Source organism: Hylaeus volcanicus, chromosome 2, assembly GCF_026283585.1.
Source record: "Hylaeus volcanicus isolate JK05 chromosome 2, UHH_iyHylVolc1.0_haploid, whole genome shotgun sequence".
Taxonomy (NCBI): Eukaryota; Metazoa; Arthropoda; class Insecta; order Hymenoptera; family Colletidae; genus Hylaeus; species Hylaeus volcanicus.
The window spans coordinates 23,752,991-23,777,210 of NC_071977.1; the positions used below are offsets into that span (position 1 = coordinate 23,752,991).

The window sequence follows — 24,220 nt, forward strand, 5'->3', positions numbered from 1 at the left end:
AGCATTAAGAGCAATTGTTTAACTTCGTCGAACTTCAAACGTTTCCGATCCTCACATACTCTTCGTTAACAAGCCCTTCATGCAGATGGCATTGTCTTCTGTACAAATCAGTTTCAGAGAATCCATGTTGTTATAATATAACATGTGTGTTTTTCCTTTCAAAAATTATATATATATATATATATATATATATATATGTACAATCACTCCCATAAATATTTGTACTCTCTATGTCTATTGAAAAAGTTTGACTAAATTAAATAATAGTTTTGACATTACCAAATGAATTTATCATTATAAATATATATATGAATAAGCTTATACATTTATATATTTATATATACATCAACATATTTATACAAATATACACATGAAAACATCAAACCTACCATTGAATTTAAACAGCTACTATTTAAATTAAACAAATTTCAACAATTTCAACAATTTCATCAATACCAGTAACATAGAACAATCATGACATCTTTTGTATTATATCTGGAACCAAAGTAGACTAATGTACACTAAACAGACCGTAATCACAGCATTTAGGTACCATCACAAAGGATCTGATATTCACGTATTTATGACTCCTACAGCCTTAAACTTCACGCTGTTGGCAGAATGTTATTCCAGCACGAGGAGTTAAAATCTTAGTTGCCAGGATTTGTGTTCCCTTTCATAGGAAGTTGAATCGCCATAATCATTTGATGTTTCTCGACATTTCCCCCGATGCCGTAACTCTTGATTAGGGGTGTTTTTACGCGACAGCTCACCCCTAATTGATTTTCCTTGCTCGTGTGTGTCTGCCCGCCCCGCCACGTCTCTCGTGCCACCAGCCGCCAGTCGAGCTGCCCTCCATCATTTTTAATAATATTTTTATACTGTCATAAAAGAGGCGTATAAAAGGCAAAGCAGGGCATAGACTCTTTTTTTATTACCATACCGAGTCTCAGCCGCAAGAATGCCGTTTTTCAAACTTTATAGCCAGTAAATGGCAAGCGAACGATACGCGAAGCGTTTTTTCGTATCGTTCGCGGTGGTTTACGTTTACATCAGTGTTTCCCGAACTGTGCTTCCCAATATGAAGAAAAATTTCTTGTGCAACGTCTTAATTCGCAATTATAGAAAATTAAAATAAATACTGTACATTTCTAACGTCCGTTAATACTATTTTTTTCTATATTTTGAATATATGTAAAGAAAGGAGGCTTTCTTCAAGTCAAATTGGCCGCGTTCGCGTTATGTATACACCGATGATCTAAGAGAGTACATGGGCAAAAATCAAGATATTCAAGTGACAGTTTTAGATAGTGAGACCATAATTAACAATAAATAACAAACCCGAGAACAGTTAAGGAGAATAGGCTTTAATTGTCGTTTCTTTTCTTTTTAGAGCAACACAATTACCTATTTTCTTGGAAAATTCCCAATTATTACCTTTTGTCTTATATACATACTTATATACATACTTATGTATATACTCTAGCAGTTTTTTGAGCACACTTTCGACAAAGAACTAGAACAAAGTTCCCAAAGTCGAAGCAATAAGTCACGAAATTACGATCTCGAAAGTCCAACATAAATTTTCATCGCGGTATATCAACAAGAACCTAGTTATCATGCCCGTGGGACAAATTACGTTTACTCGATTTTATCGTTTAATCGCATAATTTCCAGACACGTTATTATTTCATTTTTGCTCTGAAAACTAAAACGCGGACGAGCATAAATCGCGAGTGTCCCACTTTAAAATTCTCGCGGTCGCGAGAGAACGCGAGTCTTGAACGTATCGTGAAATTTAAACATCACGCGGGGCGAAAAACGTTCGGAAAACGTGCTGATTTACGTAATTTCGCGAAATCGTGTCGCGCGCGGCTCCAATTTTTCTCGTATTTCGGCGCTATCGATTTCGAGATTTGACGACGGATATCGAAATGACACCGTCAAACGAACGGTCAAATTACAAACACGCTGATGAGCACGACGCCCTGGGATTTCTATTTCGAACGTGCCCGATCGACGTTATACAATAAAACAGGAGTTTATTGTCGACGGTGCGCGCGCGTCAACAAATTTTCATTTGGTCGACGTGCGTCAAGTTTCCAATTCGACGACGCATTACCCTCCCCCACCCTCCCCCCTCCCCCCCGCTGCCCCGCTGTAAATCTAAATAATAACCATATCTCCCGGTTACCAAAGGCCAACGTGCGTGTATTAAAAACGAAAATTCGTCCTTTTTTTCTGCGATTTTTCCTTTTTTTTATACCCGCGCCAATAAAAAATGTATACTCGTTGGCCGCGGTAGTCTCGATGCGACGTGTAATCCGTGAAACATAATGGTAATCCTGCGCTAAGCCGACCGTTGAAACATTACGTCCGTCCCGAGCGGAGTGTATCGACCGTGCGCGCGTCACATTTTTTCGAAAAATATATTTCCATCGCCTTCCTCCTTTCATTTTTCGGGGAGAGAGGTTGGTTCCCTGCGCGGCGGATTTTCAGCTTGAAAACTCGCAGAAACATTTTTCGCTGAATTTACGAATTCCCGAATATTACTACCTCGAAAATGCAGCCGACGTCGTCGCTTCCTAACGTTTTTAAAATCGCGTCCTGCGTTTTCAGTTTACGTCGTAATTTTTGAATGGTTTCCCAGTCGTCTCGGTCCACGATTTCTTAATTAAGGGCTAATTCTACTTTTATTTGCACCAACGTTAATTCTTCAATATTTTCGGAAAAATATTTATAAATATTGAAACAAAACACAGAGATTCAAAGCTGCGATTTACAGATATGAACTTTCAGATTTCCTCAAGTGTCGCAATAAAAGTCTCTCTAACATTTTCAACGAGAGATTACCGTGCAACACGTTCCCGCTACCGCGTATCAAAACGATGATTTAATTCCTTAGCGAGGAAATAAAAGTGGTTTGAATAATCATGGGGTAAGAAATTGTTTGGGACGCGGCCTCGCGACAGGTTCGCGTTCTCGCGCGCAAAAGGGGTTGATTGATAACCGCCGCCGTTGGAAATACGGTGAATATCAAGCACTCTTGCACGCGCCAGCCAAGAGGATCGTATTTAACAGAACTCCAACAATGCTTTCCCTTTCCCGTCCTGTCCTTTCCTTTTCTCGCCCTGTCCCTCCGCGTCTTTCAGCCTTCCGTGCTCATCCTCAATGTGCCCGCGTTAAATAACAATGGGATCCGTGGAAGTGGGACTACTCGAAAACATTTGCCCGTTTCCTCCTCCCCGTTCCTCCTTTTGTCGCGATTCATTCGTCCTCCCGCATAATGACGCGGCGCGTCTATGGGAGCAGCGCAGTCGCATTCAACGAGGTGAGGCTACGCCAGCGTCTCCATCTTTTGTCCTTTCTTCTTCCGCCGGTTTAATTGTTGCGCTAACATTTGCCCTGCAGGCATCGATCCGGGCCGGGGCGAACGCAATTACGTCCAAAGTAAGGTGCACCATGATTCCATTTCCCTCCGACCCGCGCCAAAGAAGATACTTCGTTTCGGCGAAAATTTTTGCTGACTGCCAGAAAAGAAAATCGTGTATCCGAATCGTGGAATTGTACGATTTTTCCGTAGCTGAACTTAAAATCCCTCGGAGGGTGCGTTTCATCGCTGGAAGGGAATTTTAGTCGATGGTTTTGCTCGATAAATCAAGCCGTTCATTGGACAAATCGATTAACTCCATAAAACAATAGGTTGAGAAATGCGATGAGATAATCTACATTGTTTTTTAAGATTTCCTTTATAATATAAATTCAAATAGATATTGAAAAAAGTTCTTTCCTTTTCAGTAAAATTATTATAAATATAAAAATTGTATGACTACGCCAAGTGCTTTGATACTTGAATTTAAGATTTTTCAAAAAGTGGAGTTAATCGATTTGTGCAGTGAGTGGCTCAATTATTGGTCCCTCTTCAAATTTAATTGGGAGGTAAAAATGAAAAGCATTGGAGCGTGTATCCAACAGAGGACAACTTGTACACCAAGAATAAGGTACCTCGAATTAGTAGTATCAGGAATAATTAATAAACAACCAACATTGTACGACAACCTGTCTCGGAGATAAAAGAAATCGATTCTATAATGCTCTCGAAACAAAGCCATGGCCCCGTTTTACCCTCCAGTCCACCATCGCAAAGTAATAAGGTAGACTCCCCCACCCGACTCTTCTCATTTCTTTAAAATATACTTTGAGGAAACGAAGGTAAATTCCGCGGGCGAGCAATCTGATTGCACCACGGAATGTACAAATTAAAGACGGATGAACGTAAAAGAATTGAAAGTAATAAATCACCGATGGCGCGCGGGGAACGGGGTACTCGCCCGCGGGTCGCGAAGGAGAATTCGCGACGACGAAATTTCGCGTTTCTCTGTCCCAAGGGTGGCTCGACGCCCCTCGGGTTCGAATAATGGAAAAACAACATTTACAGATCCCGTCCGATTAACCGCGATCTCGCCGCAGAAGCTTATCCAGCTTTGCACGCTCGCCGGTTGTGTATCTTCGGCGCAGTCTATGATCTCACCGGCGGAAATTTACGATCTCCACACTTTCTACCATTTCCGAAACCCGGGAACAACCATCAAACCCAACCTCCTTCGCTTCCCCCTCTGTCCGTGGTTCTCTGTGCATTATCGACGCTGGCCCGCTAAGTTTCGTCGGGGAGGAAACGCTGCACGAGCCGATAGGGGATAATCAATCTCGAAACAGAACGTTCCCCCAGAGAGACTGCCGAGTGGAGAGAAGTAAGGGCGAAATGGGGGTGGGGTACGTGTGTTTGCATTTGCGTGCTAATTTGCCCTAACCTAATGAGAGACCAGCTTGCGCAAACTCTTCCTCCGCTCTGGTTCACCCCCGGCGAGAGTCGGACGACCCACCCCAGCGACCGCCAAGCTGCCCAACGGGCACAAACGTGTTGAAAAATTGGATCGCGGACCTTCGCAGTTTCGCTGGTGTGTTTACCATGCCGGCGATCTCTAACGAAACTAACCGAACCCGCGGCGTTGGATTATTTGGCGACTTCTGGCAGCAATTTTGCCCGAAGGGGTAGTTATTTTTTTTTTCTGTCGAATCTATGTAACGTCGAACAGAGAGCTCGATCAATGCGATCGAGCATGTTACCAAATTAAAACGCTAACTTTATTCCGCAACAATTCGTACAGGGAATTTTTGAGACGCGAGATTCGAACGAAACGCAAAGCGAAACAAACGAATTTGTTTAAATGTCCGAGACGAGACGGACCCTTGCAATTCTTTGACGTTTATCCATCTTTAATTTGTACGTTCTTGCGATGTAATCAGATTACTCGGCGGTCCCTCAGAATTTACCTTCGTTCGTGGAAAGTGTATTACAAAGAGACGAAAAAAGTAGGAAGAAATTCTCCCTTATTACTTCGCGATGGCGGTCTGGTTGGAGGGAAATACAGGAAAACCAAGCGCGAAAGGCAGTCGCGTAATTGTTTTGAGGGCGCGCGGAAATTCTTTCTTCTCCTCGCTTTCGCGCTCGCGATTTCGCACGAAATTTTGCAAACGTCGGGGAGAATTAGTAATCCGCTAAAAGACAGACGCGCCTCGGGAACCACCACCACGATACTACGGGAAAGAAACTTACTTATGATCTCGATCAAAAGGAACCCTTACGATCGATGTTTCGAAATTTCAATTAATGGAGTCTCCTACTTTCGAAATGCTGAAGACCTAACCCAGACCTCCTTTTCATTCATTTTATTCCGACATTTTCCTATGAATTACTTAAACGAGTGGATGTCGGGCGAAGTCAAAGGGTTGATGTCCGAACGGGCCAGAAACGAAGCACGGAAGGGAGGAGGAACGACCAGAAGAGGATAGGTTAGCTCGTCAAGTTAGGGAAAAACGTGAAATCGAATTTACAGAGGCTGCTTAATGTATACGATTTCCACCAACGAATTTTCCCATCCTTCCTTCCCGACCCGTGGAAATCGACCGTCAAGAACAAAAAGCGACGAAGGCCAGCGGCAGTCGAGCGGAGGCTGGGTTCGACCACATAACTTTGAGATTAATTAAATTTAAGCGCTGTTAAAAGGATTAATTAGTAGTAGGTACTTTTGCGAGGACACCGAACCTCGGGACAGAATTATGTCGAGAACGAAAGTTTCGTCGAAGGGGGAATGAAACAGCAGCGGGAGTTAAGGGTACGTTTACAGTACGCCGCCGGGGCGGAAACTTCCCGGCTCGACTTATATCGGATCATTTGGTTGTAACAGAGCGTGACATTGACTTTAATTCGGAGCCCTGTGTGCTCAGCATTTTCACGGGTATCGGGAGCATTTGTGTTACCCGTTGCCGACGTGAAAATGTTTAAACCACGCCGCCCCCGCTCTATCTGGTGGAATAAATGAAGTGGCTGCGAGCAAACGCCGTGATAAGGACAGGGAGTCTCTGCGAGGCGGAGAGCTTTTACAGCGAAATCGGAACTGCACGTGGAATAATTTTATATCGATGAAACTTCGTGTAAAGAGCTATTTATTTGGATAATTATTGGAATAATATTCGAAGCGATGATAGGTTACTTTACGTTTCTTACATTACTTTTATACAAGTTGTGAAGTTTGTTTTATTTATTACCAGCTGCGCCCCGCGATTTCACCCGCGCGGAATACTATTTATTTGTATGTCGTTTGCGTTCGACTGACAGTTCAACAACGTGAACCTTCGTAAACCAGTCAGTGATTGTCTTTTGTTTGCCGTAACACAGATATTGAGATTTCGAACTGAAACCTTATTTTTATCAAAATAAAATATATCCTATGTCCTTCCTCAGGACGCAACCTATCTCCTTGCCTAATTTTATCGAAATCTGTTCAGCGATTTAGGGGTGAAAAGGTAACAGATGGACAGAGTTACTTTCCCATTTATAATATTAGTATGTTCAATATTAATGAATTTATAATATTAAATAATATTTAATATTAATGAAATGTTATTATGTTCCAAAGAGAATTACATGGAATTACACTCGTAGGTCTTGCGCTCTAGAGAGAAACAAACATCAATCCTGGAAGGGAATACAGACCGTATTGGGTCGGGCACGCTAGTCAGCCTTCGCGAGGCCTGCGGCTGATCGAAAATTACTCGACACTGTCCTCGTTCTACTTGGTCACAGAGCAATCTTCCCAACATAGGACTGATCATTATTAGGACATTGGTATATAAGTAAAGAAAATGATTCCAATTTTTCAACTTTTTCGCTCGTATAGCTCCGAATCTCTCTAATCTAAACTCTCTAATAGAATCTTTCCATACGATTCTCGGGTAAACGGAACATCGTATCGTATCACCCGCAATGGTAAAATCCCTGAAATCGGCTTTGCGTTCCAAGAACGTTGGAGTGAAATTTTGCAGGTGGGATTCAAAGGGCCCGCAGTGATAATTCAAACAACAGAATTCAACGAGGGCCGCATTGTTGTACCGTGCCTCCAGAGTATCGTCTTACCAAATATGCTTCCTGGCTGAGAAAGCGAGACTGACAAGAACCACTCAGGCTTGAGTAGCTTGTATACCTCGCAGGAGTAACGGCTGAAGTACTCTCTAAAGCCAGGAGAGCCGAATGTCGAACGGCTCAGCGTTGAAACAACCAATTCTAGTCGGTGAAGTATTCTCTGCGGTTCGAGAACTAATACTTGCGAAGATGTTACTATAGTTTACAGAAGCGCTTTACTACGCGCCAGGCGAGCTGAATTGCGCCTCCTAACAGCGTCCATTAATATGGTAGACAAGAGCATAATTCGAGCACGACTGCAACGCGCTATCCCGCTATTCAGCCGGAAGAGATTCCCGTTGTTACCACCGCGAATCGATTGCGAATAGTTTTAGAAAATTTGCCCCATCGTGATTAGCCTCGCATTCCTAGCTTCCTACTTCCCAAGAGATTACATTCGCCTGGAAAGGTTAAAAGTATCATTATTCATTTACTTTACAGGGAATATTTCATTATTTTGTTGAAGATAAGGCTGCTTTTAGAAACCTCACTCCCTCGAGACGCTATATTTCTACCATTCTTAGAAACCTCCCAATGAAATTTTCAGAAATTATCGATAGAAATGTACGTAATAAAATAAAAATAACAGACAACTGAAAATTAGTTTAACGAACGCTATTTTAAATACACGAAGCGCATATATGCTATTTGCGAAATTCGTTCGTTTTCCGCGACCCATTTCGACGAAGGGCCATCGTGGGTTAAGTTCGTTTATAAATATTGGTGCCAGGAATTTCTGGATTTTTCACTGGAGAATCTATAAGAAACTAATATCGAGGAGCAAGCTTCTTCAAAGTATCGCGCACCAGAGAGGAGATCCTACCGCGGGGCAGGGTAAAATTGTAAGTGATACGAAGCCGACCTGGAACATTTGTCTGAGAGGAAATCGATGTTGGGTCCGCTACGAAAATAAATAGCAAAGTGGATTTCGAATAAATTGGAGAATATAGAATGGCGGGCATCGCGAGAGTGTTGGCCGCTATCCAAGAATTTATCCACCGATGTTGCCGTATAAAAATTTCAACGTTATCAGGATTGAACCTACAGCCTGTTTCTACCGTTGAATACCTAACGAAGGAAAATAGAAGAAAGCGGTTCGTCGACCGATGCGTGTTCCACTTACGAATACGTAACTATCTTTTTCGACCTTCTCCCTGTGATGATAAAACCGTCTGGGGAAATTACAAGGCTCGCTCGTGCATGTAAATCCGGCATTCACGTTTTTCATTTTCTTATTTTGCGACTTCCTTGCATTGATTGGCATGAATAACGTACGGGGTGAGTCACAGTAAATCGATACTCGAAACAGCTGCTCCAGTTTACATCTTATCGCGAAAAAGAAAGTTTGAAGAGGACTGACTATTCATCAGGAAACGTGGAATAGACAGTTATCTATGAAATTTTTTACGAGAGAAATGGTTCTTTCTGTTTCATGACTTGAATATTATTATTCACTCGTTCAGGTTATAACAACTTGTAATTTAATAGAATGTACGCGTAATTGGAGATTTTCATGTCGTTCTACGATATTCCTTTTCGTATCAGCCGCATGATTACAGGAAAACAAGGATTCCCGAGGATCTTGAAATCTTGACAAATACTCAAGGAATTCCGCGTGTATCATCGAGCAAAAGCTCATACTCCTGAAGTAAATAAATAATACAGGTTCTTGAGAAGGTATTTTTCATGAAACGAAAGATGATCTGGTTTAAGAAACGATGGGTTAATTAACAATGTTGGCCACGCTGCTGCTTCAAAACCAAAAAGTACAACACGTAACGATAATGGGATTACCCGAGACCCTGAAGATGTAGACAACGTGACTTCGAAGATAAGTGGAGATCTGGAGGGTTAAGAATGATTTACGTTGGCACGAGTTTCCCCTCGTCTCGTCGACGGGCAAACCTAACCGCGATGGATCCCGCGGTTTGAAATATAATTACCCCGAAACGGACAGGAAATAATTTCAGTCCTGTCCAAGTACTATGCATCACTCGCGCGAACCGATCGGAAAAGGAAGTTTAACGACCGCCAGAGCGCATCCAGCACGGTTCGTCTCGATCAATGATCCCCGGCTGAGTCGTAAATCTTCTTCGAGTTCCATTTCCCGCTCAATCTTTCGGGAAAGGTATCGATTTACTTTCACGTGCAACCAATGCTCCAAACTTTCGAGAGGCTATCAGTAGATTGCGCCAGAAGCGCCACTAGTTTGCGTGCTCACCGTGCGCTGAGATCAACAAAATATCGTCCATTATTATTAGAGGTGCTAGAGTTAGTGTTTTATAGGTTTTGTAGTTTCTTGAGTTTATAAACTGATATTCTGGGGGTAGAACCACTTCAAATCTAGAGTATTCCGACTTCACCAGAGTTTACTTAAAAGTCAGAGTCAGATCTAGCCTCGATGGTTCGTCTCTTTAACCCTTAGCACTCCTAAGTCTTATCGACATTCCAACGCTTTTGCCTTAGTAATAAAGATACAATCAGTACTAAAAAATAAGCTAGCACGTGGAAATCCTGCTTTCCGTCGAACTCGACTTCCGTGCGTTGGCTTGGCAGCCTCGTTCCCAGTTTCGCTGCCTGCATCAAGGAAATTGTCCAAGAAGAAGCATAATAAGGCAAGGCGAGTACACTTGAAAAATTTTAGCAGTCAGAGGACCAGGGCGAGACGAAACGCGAGAGAGGGCGGTTGGATGGATCACCACGTGGTACGGTCTCCAGCGCGACGCGTCGACCGACGACAGTAGTCGGGGGTTGAAGGCAGCAGAGGGCGAGGCGGAAGAGGTAGAAGAGGGACGGTTAGGTCGCTAGTCTCTGTCCCCGGGGGCTCAGCTGCGGCGGCACCACGGTGATCGATGTCTCCACTCTCCGCAATTTGAACAATGTCCCGCTGACTTGGACAACCTCTCTCTCTCTTTCTCTTCCAGCTTCGTTCCTTGCCCCCCATTCCGCCATTTTCCTCCTTTTCAGCTTCCTACGCTCGCTCCAGTCCTCGTTTCCTTTTTCCCCGGTCCGCGGACCATCATTCCCGGCATTCCTCGCTAAAGCGAACGTTATATCTGAAAACAAGGACTAGAAACCATTTTTATTTACTATTACAGTGTCCTAGAAAATGCATGTTGCGGGATTTGCGTTCATAATCGTGACATGATTGGGCCTCTGTTGGATGTACAGCCAGCATATGGATAGAAGTTTATAAAATGAATACAGCGTGTAGTATCAAATTTTCATGACAACGCGTATGAAACAAATTCAAGTCATAATCTGGCGACTAGCAAAAGAAGGGTTTTTCAACCCTCTATTAATACATATACCGTCATCAGGTGTCACTTTCCGCAGTCAGGCGTTAAAGTGAGATAAATGACGTTTTTCAAACGCCCATACATTTCTGGTGGACACGGATAGTTTGCTTCGGCGGAGATTGAAGCTCTCGTTCGTGCCGCATCCAAGTAAATACCTTGTACAACGTTATCCTTTTTGGACAGTCGCTATGGCATGACTGTACATTCTGAGAATAACATGGCATTGTACTTCGCAAAATAAGTATCGAAATCTTTGTGGAAATATCCACAAAGTGGTTAAATATCGGCCCAGACGACGGCACTTCATTTCGAAGGCAGTTTAAAAAAATTCCACGACCTTCTAATATTCCTCAAGACGGTCCGAAGCAAAGAGAAATAATACACGCGCATGTGTGTGTGTGTGTGTACGCAGGGGAAACCGGTGGGTTGAAGCTCCACGACGACTTCTTGCCCCGATGGAAGTCTGAGCGATCGCAAGTTTCTTCGTGCGGGCTAAACAAACGCAAGGGATGAGAAGGTCTGAAACGTGGCACGGAATCGGGCTTCAAAAGCCCTTGCCCGTCCATGCGTATCGTCGTGCTTTCTTATTGAGACAAGTGCTCGCAGACACGGGACGATAGAAACCTCGACAGACGTATCACTGCTGTTACTTTAATACTCCTATTCTTTGCTGCTAGCGATTATCCGCTTGGCTGCACCCTTTTCTCGATTCGAAAACGGAGCTAATTTCAAACCACTTCCGCACGTTTCTTATCGAGACAACGGATTCCTCGCCGAGTGCTCGACGTACGAACCTCAGCAGACGCGTCGATACCGATCGCTTCAACCCCTAGAATCGCCATTTAACAGGCGACCGCGCGGGGCGTGTGCGTGCATTCAAATCGATACTCATTAGCAAGGAAACATACGTCGCTGATGTGGATTGCAAATTTACAGACCGTTTCAATTACTGGGAATTCCGTTAAGTGTCTAATCGTGTAACAAAATGAACACGATAAATATTTTGAAAGTCGCATTCTAATTGAAAATCACTTCTTTACTGAGCTCGGAAGGTGGTGACTCTATCGACGACAAAGATCCGAAGATTGTTCCGACGACAAAGATTGGATATAATTTCCTTCGGAAACTAAGTTGAAGTTCCATTCTTTAGACGCTCGGGGCGTTTGCCTTGACCCGTACATGTAGACACTGGTTAGCGAGTTAGATCAGGCAGGTACCTCGAGATCGGAATACGTTTGCCTAGAAACCTTTGGTACAATAGTTCTCAAAGGGCCCCTGACAAGGAGTGTGCATACCTAGGATGAATACAAACAATGGCGTGGTAGCAGCCGATGGCGCGCGGAATTGCGAGGTAACTTATTCAAGGTTTACGTCAATGTGGCACGCTGACGGTACTTTGAAACTTTAAAAGTAAATCTCAGCCATTGTCCGATAAATTCCGCTAACCTCCAGTTATTCGCCGTTCCATTTGGGGTTAACCGATCGCTCTGGACATTGACTTTTCTCAGATTATCACCTCCTGGTACCAATTACGCGCTACTTATATTACTCCTTAAAGAAAGTATGTCACCTCCTTCTTGACATTGCCATTTTTACCGCATCGGACATCTGTTACGCGAAGAAGACTTTTAATATTGACAAAAATGAGAAAGTCTGTTTTCAACGTAAAAAATAATCGTAACGGTCAAGTAGCGTTGAGTAAAGGTACTAGCTGCTCGTCCAGCCCTTCTCAAAGCTCGAGAACGAATATACCGCGTAAGTCGGGTAGCTTACGGTAAATTGTTTCCGAATTAAACGAGGAAATGATTAGATTCCCTCGTTGAAGGACCTCGGCGAAGCATTAATCTAGAATAAATCTTGCGAGATTTATCCCTGAAGAGAGAAAACGAAGTCTTGAGGAGCGCGCGAGCGAATTGAAATTCTGTATTCTCGTTGAAAGAGTCGGATGGGAGAGGGTGGAAAAGAAAAGAAAGGAGAAAGTGGCAAACTTCCCGACGAGTTTATGCGCGTTTCTATCCGGTCGAGGCTTGCAACCACGGAGAGTGAAACTTGGCCTCGTCTGGAGATGAAAACCGTGACGCGTCACGGCACGCCTTGGCGAGCCAGAATCGCGGGTACGATTTTAATTCCACCCCCTGACGAAACGTCGAGGACGGATCTCGACTGGCGCGGGAACCCTAGGATATTCGGCGCTTACGTTTCGACGTGATGAATATTTAGCGGCGGTGCTTCAAAACGTTAAGACGTCTCGTAGACGCGCAACTATACGCCAACCACCCCCGCCGCCCTTAGCCGTCCCCTTACCCGACCGTTTCATCCCTTTCGTAATGCGACTTAACAGGTCGTACTTCCGTCTTAACTTCCCCGGTAACAGGAATTCGCTGTTCCGCTGCGTCGACGTTGTTTACGACTTGCCAACGGCGTTTACTATAATTACGCTTTAAAAAAAACTGCGAGTCGGCGGTTTCCTCCGCTTGACCCTTTCAGGGAGGGAAGCGTCGACTTCGAGGTAGGAATTTTTGTGAAAGAATTATAAATGTTTAGGGACAACGATGATATAGATTTGATAAAATTATTGATAACGAAGAAGACTGTTTTAGCAGATGGTAGATTATTCAAGGTTATTATTATAATTCTGTTGAACACTAAACCTACCGACGTTAATTTGGAAATATTTCTATCGTGATGGGACAACTGACTAGTCTTAAAGACACTCTTTTCAATTAAATGCAAACATATTTTACGTGCAAGTAAATCGAATAATGCACGAAACAATTGAATATAATTCACACATAGCATATAAGAACTGTAAACAAAAATTTGAAAACGGTCATTTGACCGGTCGTGGTAGGTTCAGTATTAATATGTGTAAGCTGTACGTTCGCAGCTTCCATTGCACAGAACCGAAGATAAGGGACGACGTGACGCGAGGCCTTAAAAATAATCCAAAAAACCAATTTGTTCTGCTATGAGATTAGACTCTTTAAAGCGCAGCTTTGTAGTAAAGTAAAACCAGCGAACGGCAACGAGCAAATTGAAATAATTGACCTGGATATATTAAACCTGGCCAAATTACGATGATAACGAAATGCCCGATGAACGTCTAATCAGGCGCGGCGCGCATAGGTCTAATTACACGGCAAGCTGCAAAATAATTAGCGCGGAAGGTCGCTGGATACCTGTTGTTAACGGGAATTAACAGCATTGGCAAATATTTCTACAGAGATAGAGAGATCGCCGACTTTCGCCCTGCACCCCTTAGTTAATAATAACGAGAATCGCCAACTGTCGCGAATTTTAATTCGAAATGTTCAATTAGCGAGGGTGCAGCGAGCCGTGTCACGGCCGTATCATCGCCCCGTAACGACTGCCTTCGTTCTTCGCCGACATAACAGGCGTAAATTGGAAAGTGATACCGAATTCACGCGTCACCGAGCGCGACGTGCGATCAGCGAGTTAATTATAGATATCGGAGCGAGAAAGGGTATTATGGGTAATTGGAGGTGGGCCACGGACGAAATCGTGGCCCACCCTTCGCGTAAACGCGGTTGTCGATTCGCGGACACGTAAAAAAAAAAAAAAAACGGACTCGTACGAGTTTCTGAAAATTCGATCATTTCATTTGCAGTTTTCTACTTGTAAATTATGGCACGCCATTATAAACTTCATTTCTGATTTCAATTATTACTCGTCTAAGCCATTTCGAAGGCTTAGATGAGTCGCAAAGCATTTGTTTGAGACTGTTAATTGTCTTCCTCGCATTTAAACATAAAAGTCCACGTGTTAATACATTTATGTCGATCCCTCCCTCGTTCACGGTTAAATCGTTCGGGCGACGTAAATCTCTCGGCGTTAATAATTTCGCTCGCTCGAGGTGTCGCGTTTTTATTCTCGTTGTTGCGACGAGAAAATTAGCCGGGAGAGGTTTGAGTGGAAGTTCTCTGCGTAATCGATAATACGCGAGCCCCCGCGTATGTCGGAATGTTGAATTATCTCCGAGCTTCGGTCCATTATACGGGATACATACTCCGATCATTAACTTTCCGAAACGAGATGGATTCGTTGACTTTGCACTAGTCTCGTTCAAGTGGAAACTCCTGCAGGACTGAAAACAAATTGCGACACAATCTCCCATTCACCGCGAAACTCTGTAATAAATTTTTGAAAGTGTTTGGTTCGAATAGCCCTGTTATATGCAAGCAGCCTACTTAACAGCCTCGCTGTTCCAAACCCTTCCGTAATGCCCTATGAATAATTTCAATCCTGTTGATAAGAGGATTAAAATTTCTAGCAACGTTCCCGAGTAGACGAACAACGAGTACGGTACGAAGAGGGCTACAATTGATTTACTCGAGAAGCCCTCTTCTTGTGCTTGGACCCTACAGCGTTCTTTTTCTTCAGGGGCGTGTCAGACTTCGCTTGGCAATATTCGATCATTTATCCAATTACCACACCTCCGAAGAAGCAAATCTCCCTGTCACGAGGATGCGATAAAAAACGAACCCGTCGCGGATAATTTACAAAGTACATCGACAAGAAAACAAGGGGGCGACTAATTTCGAGCGGCAACGCCAATTATGCCAGTGCGGGGATCGAGCACACATTTCACTTAATCGACGCATGATCTGCATAATAATACCCTTTGAATCGTTCCGAACAAGGATATTCACAGGTAGGAATATGCAGCATTAAGATCGAGGGGGGATGGGCGGCTGGAAGTTTCCTTTTCTTTTTAGCGAATAAGCACGGTGAAAGTCAGACTGGACGCCAACGTGACTTTCGCATATTCTTTAACTTCGATTATTATTTTCGATACTTTAACGAGAGAAATGAATTTTTTTAAAAGAGATAGGTAGCACGATGCGAGCCGCTCATTGTACAAATCGACTAACTCGACTTTATAAAAAATCTGAAATTTAAGTGTCAGAACACTTGGTATAGTAATAACTTTTTACATTTATAATAACTTTTCTGAATAATACAAATTAATATCATTAAACGACAACATTTGTTTGGGCATTGAATAATGTATCATTTATTTCTTGCATTTCTCAATTATTTGTTTTATGGAGTTACTCGGTTTGTGCAACGATGAGAACATGACGTGCCGACCAAAGAAAAGGTAGCTAAGCGCCTAAATTGTAATGTTTCAAAATGGAAACGAACGTAGTAGCGAGAAAAGGCAGCAGTTATCTAGTAGCTCAAATTGTAGGTGAAGATGAAAATGAACTTAGTAACGAGAAAGCAACTTACATTCAGTCCCATAAATATTCGAACCCTCTGTGTCTACATTCAGACATTCCAAATAAATTTGTCATTATAAAAATATGCATGTGTAATGTTGATTATAACAATAATGAAACTGCTAATAAAATAAAACATTTATTTGGAAACATCATTTAATATCATATCACTTAATTAAGACGAATTCTTGTAATAGACACAGATACGAATATTTATGGGACCGACTGTATATAAAGGTCTAAATCGATACCTAGTGTCAATGTACTATGGCACCAAGTATTTCACGGTCTAGAAATTGTACTACCAATCATCCCCATTTCGAAGATATCGCGGAGATTACAACTGTCCAAGGGCTTAGCGAGCAGGTAACAGTAAATAGGGGGTCTGGTGGTTGAACACTCGCTGGACCAGGATGCCACGAAGGGAATAAGCGCGGCATTGGTTGGTCCGTTTGTGATTTAGCACGATCACCGCCGCACGATTTCGTCGAGTCCGTGCTCGGGGAGCGAAAGGGTGCGCTGGTACACCAGCCTCACCCGTAGCCGCGTCCACCTACCGGTTTGTACTTCCTGGCGGATGACTCTCCGGTGTACTGGTGTTAGGGATCCATTAGCTAATGGCCACGCCAGCCATCTGCTCGACGCTAGCTTTTATTCGCCCGTTGCCGCTCTCTCTTTTTCGTTCACGTCTGGCCGCCTTTCTCCGTGTCTTTTTCTCGCCTCCCTCGGCCACCGTTGTCCCGCGGCTAAGCCCAGGCCCATAACGGGGACCACCGATTCATTTATTCACATCTTTCTTTTTTCCCGCGTAAGCGAACCCCTTGGCTGCTACCAGCCCTTGCCGCCGCGGTTCTTTCGTGGTTTTCGTTCAACATTGGATGGCGCTACGCTGGTGTTTGTCTCGCCCCTCACGGAGCGTAAGAGGAAAGTTGGGCGAGAATTGTCCTCGCGTTTCGTGCCAGGGAAATCGACGAAACGAAGCTCGCCGGTTCGCTACGCGGTTAACTGAATCAAAGTTTAGCTGTACAGCTAGCTTCCGTTATTTACTCGTTGGCAAGATAAAGTCAAAGTAAAGAGAATTCAGTTACAAAAATGTGTACATGCCAAATGTGGTGGTTAAACGTGGATTAAACGATTCGTATCTAAACGTGGTCGTTGCTGGTCGTTTCAAAAGTACGTAACATCGCGTTGAACATGCACAGTATAATTTTCGGAACCACGAAAGGGTATGGTGCTTGCAACGGTAAGAGAACGTCAACGTTATTCCAGCGTGCATACTTCGCCCAGCCGTCAGTCCGTTATTTATGCGGGCACATTTTTGCCCTGGGTAAAAATTATATCCTCGTAAAAAGTTCAAGGTGATACATGAGGGATTTAATTTCCGGACGCCGACCAGAACCTCGTGTCAGGACACGAAAGCTGCTTCGAAACGAAACGCTCCGGACTCAGACTCCGTATTTAGGCAATCCATTTGGACTGTTGAATAAAATTACAGCAATTTTTGTTTGCGAAGAATAAATAGTAAGTGCACTGACCTGAAGGGTAGCTTTATCCTTGGAATCCAAATAGAGTACTTTCCCTTGCGAAACCTGCAACAGTAAGAATACCGAGAATTTGTAGAAATATTTTGATAGAGATACATTACTATTATTATTAACCCTTTGCACTCTGCACCATCTCGTTGCAAAATATGCGAACAGGAATCGCGTTACATAGAATAGTCTAACTTTGAAAATGTGTCTTTTTGGTATTATTAGACTTGATTGTGAATTCTTACAGCCTGCTTGAGATGTTGACTAACAAAATTTCTTAGACTTACGATCTCCTCTCATAGAGGACATTCGAGTGCAAATGGTTAAATATATATGTATAAAAATAAAATATTCTGTGATGACAGACGTTATAGTCACACCACGTTTCCCTTAAAAAACTAGAATTTCTAAACACATATCTCTTCTTTTTACACGAACCATGAACCATCGCCTTCAATGATCGCGATTTCCACGGAGGATCGAGAAATCTCTACCGCGAAGAAGCATTCTTTCCAGTCACCGTATCGAACAATCGTAGTCTGGGAGAATATATCGCAAGAAAATTTGTACCCGGCAAAGAAAATACTGAAATCCCCTGGGTAGCCTCGGTCTTGGAACTCTGGCATTCTCCGGCGACTTTCGCGAACGGGAACGGAATCGCGGCTCACGAACGGCGAAGATTTACAGAAATATTTTGACAGAGATACACGTAGCAACGCTGCATATTTCAACGGTCACGGTTTCCACGGGATCGAGGACTCTCTTCGGGTAGGGTGCTCTTTGTCTTCGTTTGGTAGACTGGTCGGCTCAAGGGCTTACCAGTGAGGCTGCGAGGTTGAAAGGGCTACGCTCGGTACTTAAACGCGTGATATATGCGATATACACTCGATGCTGCCCACAGGTACTTACCTGTGTACTCGCGGGCAGGTAGAGGGCATGATCTAAGGCCGACTTCTACACATGTTCGCCTACTTTACATTGCGGTGAGTAATGTGCCACGGACCTGGCATTAAAAGCGCCAGTAAAGTCGGCTTCGCCAAAGGGTACAACGTCGGCGACTGGTACCAGACGCCCGTTGCGACGAGAAGATGGACAAGGGGATACGTCTCGGCCGCTAATAATATGTCATTAAAAGTGGTTATTTAAACAAAAAATTGGACGAGAAAAGATCACACGCGCGGCGATTTACCAATGGCGTGGTCAGAAGTGAGAGTCAAACACAGAAAAAGATCTAAACCACAGACTTCGTTTTGAAAAAACATACTTTACATAAAAACGCCTCTAGAGTCAGCTGTACCAAAAAAAGAAATGAACGAGGGAATAGGTCACGTTACTAATTTCATGCCTATGCAAAAAAATTAAAGAAAATGTTTCGCGCATCGCGATTATGTGCAAATGCATTATGCGTTTTTTATTCGGCAGCTAGGCGGTTCGATATCGTCGATAAATCGTTCCCAGCGTCCTTTCAATGTAAATTCGCGAATGGTTATTGTGTTCGGATAATCGTCGATGGAAATCGCTAGGTACGTAAAAATTCCGAATATATTTAGATCCAACGCGATGACGTTCGAGGTATCATATGTCGGAAGTCACGGGTTCGATTATGGATCGTTACGATAAATAAATGATTGCCGATCGACGTGGACAGCGAAGGTTAAGAGTAGTAAAATTGAAATTCACGTTGCGGCCGGCGCGTACGAGCGATTCAATCGCATCGGGCGGCGATTTTGCATTTAATATTACGCTCATTGTTTGTGCGCGGTGGGATTAATTTTGCGTCGCGGTTTATTGGTTACGCCGAGCATATTGCTGGCTAATTTACCCATCGAGGGCTGGTAGACTTCACCTATGCACGATAAACATTATTATTCAATCGTAGATTGTGTCTATGCATGCAAACGTAATCGTCCCACTGACGATACTGCGTTACTGCTTTTCAACCGATGCATCGCGATGCTTGGGAAGCGATTAGTCCGTTTATTACTTCGATTACTTTAATCGCCTCAAGCATAAAAGAGAAAAGAAACTTAAAGGGATGAAAAGTTGAGATTCGTAAGCCCATGTGGCCAAATGAAACCGTGACCAATTTTTAGATATAGTTTACCGTGCTTCAATTGAGAAAGAATTATTGAATTTAAAAACTGACATAGATAATAAAGTAATGAAATATCATAACGCACTCTAATTCGATAAATGAAACTGAAGGTATGAAAAATAAATATAAAACACAAGAGCCATAGGTATACCTGGAAATGGAGCTCTTAAAACAATTATTTGATTGGTAATTGTTTCACTATATACGTCGACAAAATCGACCGTTTTTTTAAAATCCTCCCAGGGTATACGTTGCCCTAGTAACTGTACACAAGCCGACGTTGTTGTTTTGGAGTTTCGCATTACACGTCTGCTTTCCTCCAAGAAGTGCACCTACTAATTACCTGCTGCGTCAGTCTCCTCGTTAACTGTAGACGAGCAAAGGGAACGGAGAACAGAGAGGAATTTCGAAATAACGGTTAACTCGCTGCAACCCAGTGGGTGGGATCAATTCGAAATTTCCACAATCGGGATTGACAATCTCCTGTCCGCGATCGTGGCTCGTGTTGCATTTAATTATCATCTTATTAAATTTATACATTATTGTATCTCACGATAAATAGACTGCTGACTAGGCGACATGAACGATGTCTATCTTCCTTTATTGTCGACGAACAAAGAATTTATGGTTCGTATCGACAATAATCTCGCTATCTTGAGCGAGTGCATTTTTGCGTGGTCGCTAACCGCTCAATACAAGGTAACAGGATCACGGACGTCGCAAAAATCAACTTTAAAATTGCCCATAAATATTAAACCGGCCACGTAACAAGAGATAACATGCATGAAAGTCTCCGAAGCATGTAAAGTTATTAATGGGACGCCTGGCTGATGATAAACAAAGAGTAAGACGATACGCATTCCATTAATATTAATATACGTGCCAACAATATCTAAAAAAAAAAACTACCGGTTTTCAGGAAAATGTCTCTGAAAGAAAGGATCGAAACCATTCTCGTTCCTTCCAGCGTAACTTTAAGAGAATACCATAAATACTAGCGAAACGAGTACTTGAATGAGTGCGCAAAACAAGCGAGAAATCGTCAAACGATCATACGCTTCGGTTGAGACGTCGTCGACAAACCAGAAGTAGCAGTCACGATGATAATACGATTTGCGGAGCGTTGTCCTCCTTTTTCGTGCCGCGACTCGCGATTAGTTATCCGCTCGGAAGTTTCGACGTTGACTGGAACCAATTGTTTCCTTCCACAACTGCTCCTCCTAATTACTCGCCGACAGCGAAGCCTTCGTTCGGACTCACCCCCCTTTTTCACAGAGACAGAGACGCGGCCAGCGAAGAAGCAATCAAGGGAAGAACGAGGGGGAAAAGTAGCGGAGACCGGTGGAGTCCGGTGAATCGAACGGCAGGATTCGACAGATGAAGAGGAAAACGCGAGAGGAAGACGAGGAGGAGGAGACGAGCCGTGTGCACAGCGCGCTCCATTCATCGCGGCAGTCGCCTTTATGTACAAGTAAAATTACATTGAATCACAACACGTTGTCTGGGCGAATTAACGATGCTCGACGGGTAACAAAGCTACGTATCTTCCGTCCCTCGGGGGCGAATAATTGAACGATACGACTTAACACGTTCGCTACCACGTCTTCCTAACGAGACTCCCTTTCCTTTATCTCGTTCGCTCTCTGTACCCATTTTACATCACAAGCTGGATTTTGTAAATTGCATACAAAATGGATTCATAAATTGCATTGCTTAATTCAATGCTTTGACGTATATCCTTATGAGGCACACGGTTCTGTAGGTTCATTAACATAAAATTCGAAATTTGTGCGTTTGCAATTTCCCTGGAAATTGGATTACTTGATTTGAGGAAATATCAGTAGAAAGAAAACAGACAAGACTCCAATCTAATATACAATTCCTAACCCTTTGAGTGCCAAGGAGCTATATATCGCTCTACCAAACACTCGCAAAAAGGCCAGGTGCGATATATATTGCTGCTCAAAGCTGTAAGTGCTCGTTAAAAAAGTAACTCGTTAAAATTGTCTGGCATTTCTCGGATATGAAAATTTCTTCTGGCACTCGAAGGGTTAATAACTGGTTTGTTTAATGTAAACACGTTCCTTTCGGCTTGTTGACTCATAAACATTTACCCAATTTTATCCATTTTTGTAAAAAGATAAACAAATCCCTACGTATCCATATTTGGCCATTTCATTGAACAACGAAAGAGTCAAGTTCCCCACAGCTTTCGTGCGTTAAATGGCGTGTCCCGACGATAGGCCCTAATAACTTGAAAAAAGCAGTCGAAGAGTAACAGAAGAGCGAGATCAAAGCTCACGGATGCGGGCGAATCGAATCGAGAGGCCGAAGGAACAGGAAGCGGGAAGCTGGACGAAGAGCAACAACTCCGCGAGAGTACACATCGGTGTCAAAGTGGTTGAAAGCTGGCAGGGGTCCCTTTGTTGCACCGCTCGAGACGCTTGGCATTATTAAAATTGGCCCCGCGGAAACACTTAACGGCTTGGACTGCCGGTGGTCTAGCCTCTAGGCGTCTGAATTACGAGCGAATGTATATTTCCGAACGGCGGCACCGGCGAACGCTTATTTCCATCCAGCTTTCTTTGGAAATGCGCGTCGCGAAGTAAAATCGACGCTGTCGGTGCATTTAAACCGTTTGAATGATTTACGCTTCGGAGTGATCGTTTGCATGGCTTGACGTTCGAGAATTCCGTTGTATTCAACGGCTTTATTCTTTTAGAATTTAAATTCCTCCTCGCCACATTGTCCTGAGAGATTGAAATCTTACAAGGGAAGACACTTTGGGAGGCTCGGCTGTTTGACGAGCGCCGTTGCTCAAATCAAGGGCTCTCGAACGAGGATTCGCAGGCAATCTCTGAATAGCGAAAAAATTGCACAGAGGTTACTTCGTCGAAGACATTTGTTCGTTAAACGTACATTTCGTCTTCTTTTAACCCTTTGCACTCCTAAGGCCACTTGTTCTGCCCAGGAACTTGAAGGCGTTCTACTCCTATGGCCAGTGTCACTGCCCACAATTTATCATTAAGTTTCAATAAGCGATGGGTGTCTAAATTCAATTAGTTATAAGATCAATATTCTTAAGCAATAGCGTTAAAAAATACGCTAGTTTTCTATTATTTGTTTCAAACAACTTCAAATAAAGGACAATATTTCGATTATTATTATTTGTGTATGATTATGTTCGATAATAAAAATTGTAAAATTCTGAAAAAAATCGTATAATTTAACAAACTGCAAAGAATTTTTCGTAGCCATACCATAACTCAGAAATCTAAGAAAAAATGGTCTTGGAGTTGACTACATACATATAGCCAAATTGTTTGGAGTGCAAAGGGTTGATCTTACGATAGTTCGTTGTACCTAAAATACACAGCTGAATGACAAGTGCACGACTCGAAGGACGCATTATTCTTCGTACCTTTCCAACCCTGTTGATCTTAATCGAGTGTACCGGCATTCGGCGCGTGTAATTTCCTATAAGGAGCAACCACTGTCTCGCGAGGATTTCAGAAATTCAGCGATCGTATCGCGTTAGAATATTACTAGGGGAGAACGGTCGATAGCACGTGTATCGGCGTCGGCATGCATGGACTTTTATGGTTCCGTATAGGAATTCTCGTTGCACGGACAGGAACTATCATACTCGGGGAGCCGCGGGTTGGCTGCCCATTCTTGGAAGCACGAAGCAATCTCGAAGACGCTTCCCATTGCTTTATCTGAGCATTCACGGGGGTTACGGACTCCGGTTGGACGTCGTCCGGCCGTATCGAATGCCCTGACTCAACTTGATTGCCGTAATACCGGGAAAAAGCTTAACGAACGGATTGTTGCTTCGTCGACAGACGAAACGTGCGGCTGTCACGACGCCCGATGAATGTCTAACAAGTTACGAGGGATTCGTTAGTCGAATGCGCAACCGTCTTCTCATTCAGACGCTCGCAGCCGAGTGAATATCTCCATTCGGTGCTAAAAATATTTTTCGACACCTGGCGGGGCTAATTAAATTGTAAATTATATTCCCGACACGATCGCTTCTTTTTATCCCGCGAAATCTCGCCGTCGATAAAACGGGGGGGTCTGGGGGTGGGGAAAGGTGGAATGTAACGAGTCGATTGTCGCGGAGTTCAAGCGTCGGAACGTGGGATCGCCGCGACGAAGAATGACTGCTTGATGTGTAACGACGACTGTTCGTCGAACAGAGATGAATCGCGTTGGAGAGAAAAAGTCTACCAACGGTCCTGCCACTCGGGAGTCGCTGGTTGTCGCTTGATTATCGATGTTCCGTCGCGTTGGTCGAGGTTCGTGCTAATTGCCAGATAGATCGTCATCAGGGGACGATAGTAGCTTCGGTGAATCGAAGTCCTTCTTACAGGTTGATTCACACTTCCGTTGTTTAATAGACGTTTCTTGTTGGTTACTTGGTATAGTAAACATTATGGTAGGTATAAAACCAAAGAATGGTTGTATGATTCTCTTTGGGTAAATAAAAATATTTCTTTTGCGTAGGTTCACCAAAGGGTAAGCCT

At 43.4% G+C, this 24,220-nt stretch overlaps 1 protein-coding gene across 1 annotated transcript in view; it reads right to left on the reverse strand.

Moving 5' to 3' along the window:
• Positions 1 to 24,220, reverse strand: part of LOC128872918 (discoidin domain-containing receptor 2-like) — a 173,268-nt gene that overhangs the window by 111,469 nt on the left and 37,579 nt on the right. Inside the window, exon 2 of the mRNA XM_054116104.1 lies at positions 17,600 to 17,653. The gene's annotated coding sequence lies outside the window, so the exon portion shown is untranslated. The remainder of the gene's footprint in view (positions 1 to 17,599; positions 17,654 to 24,220) is intronic.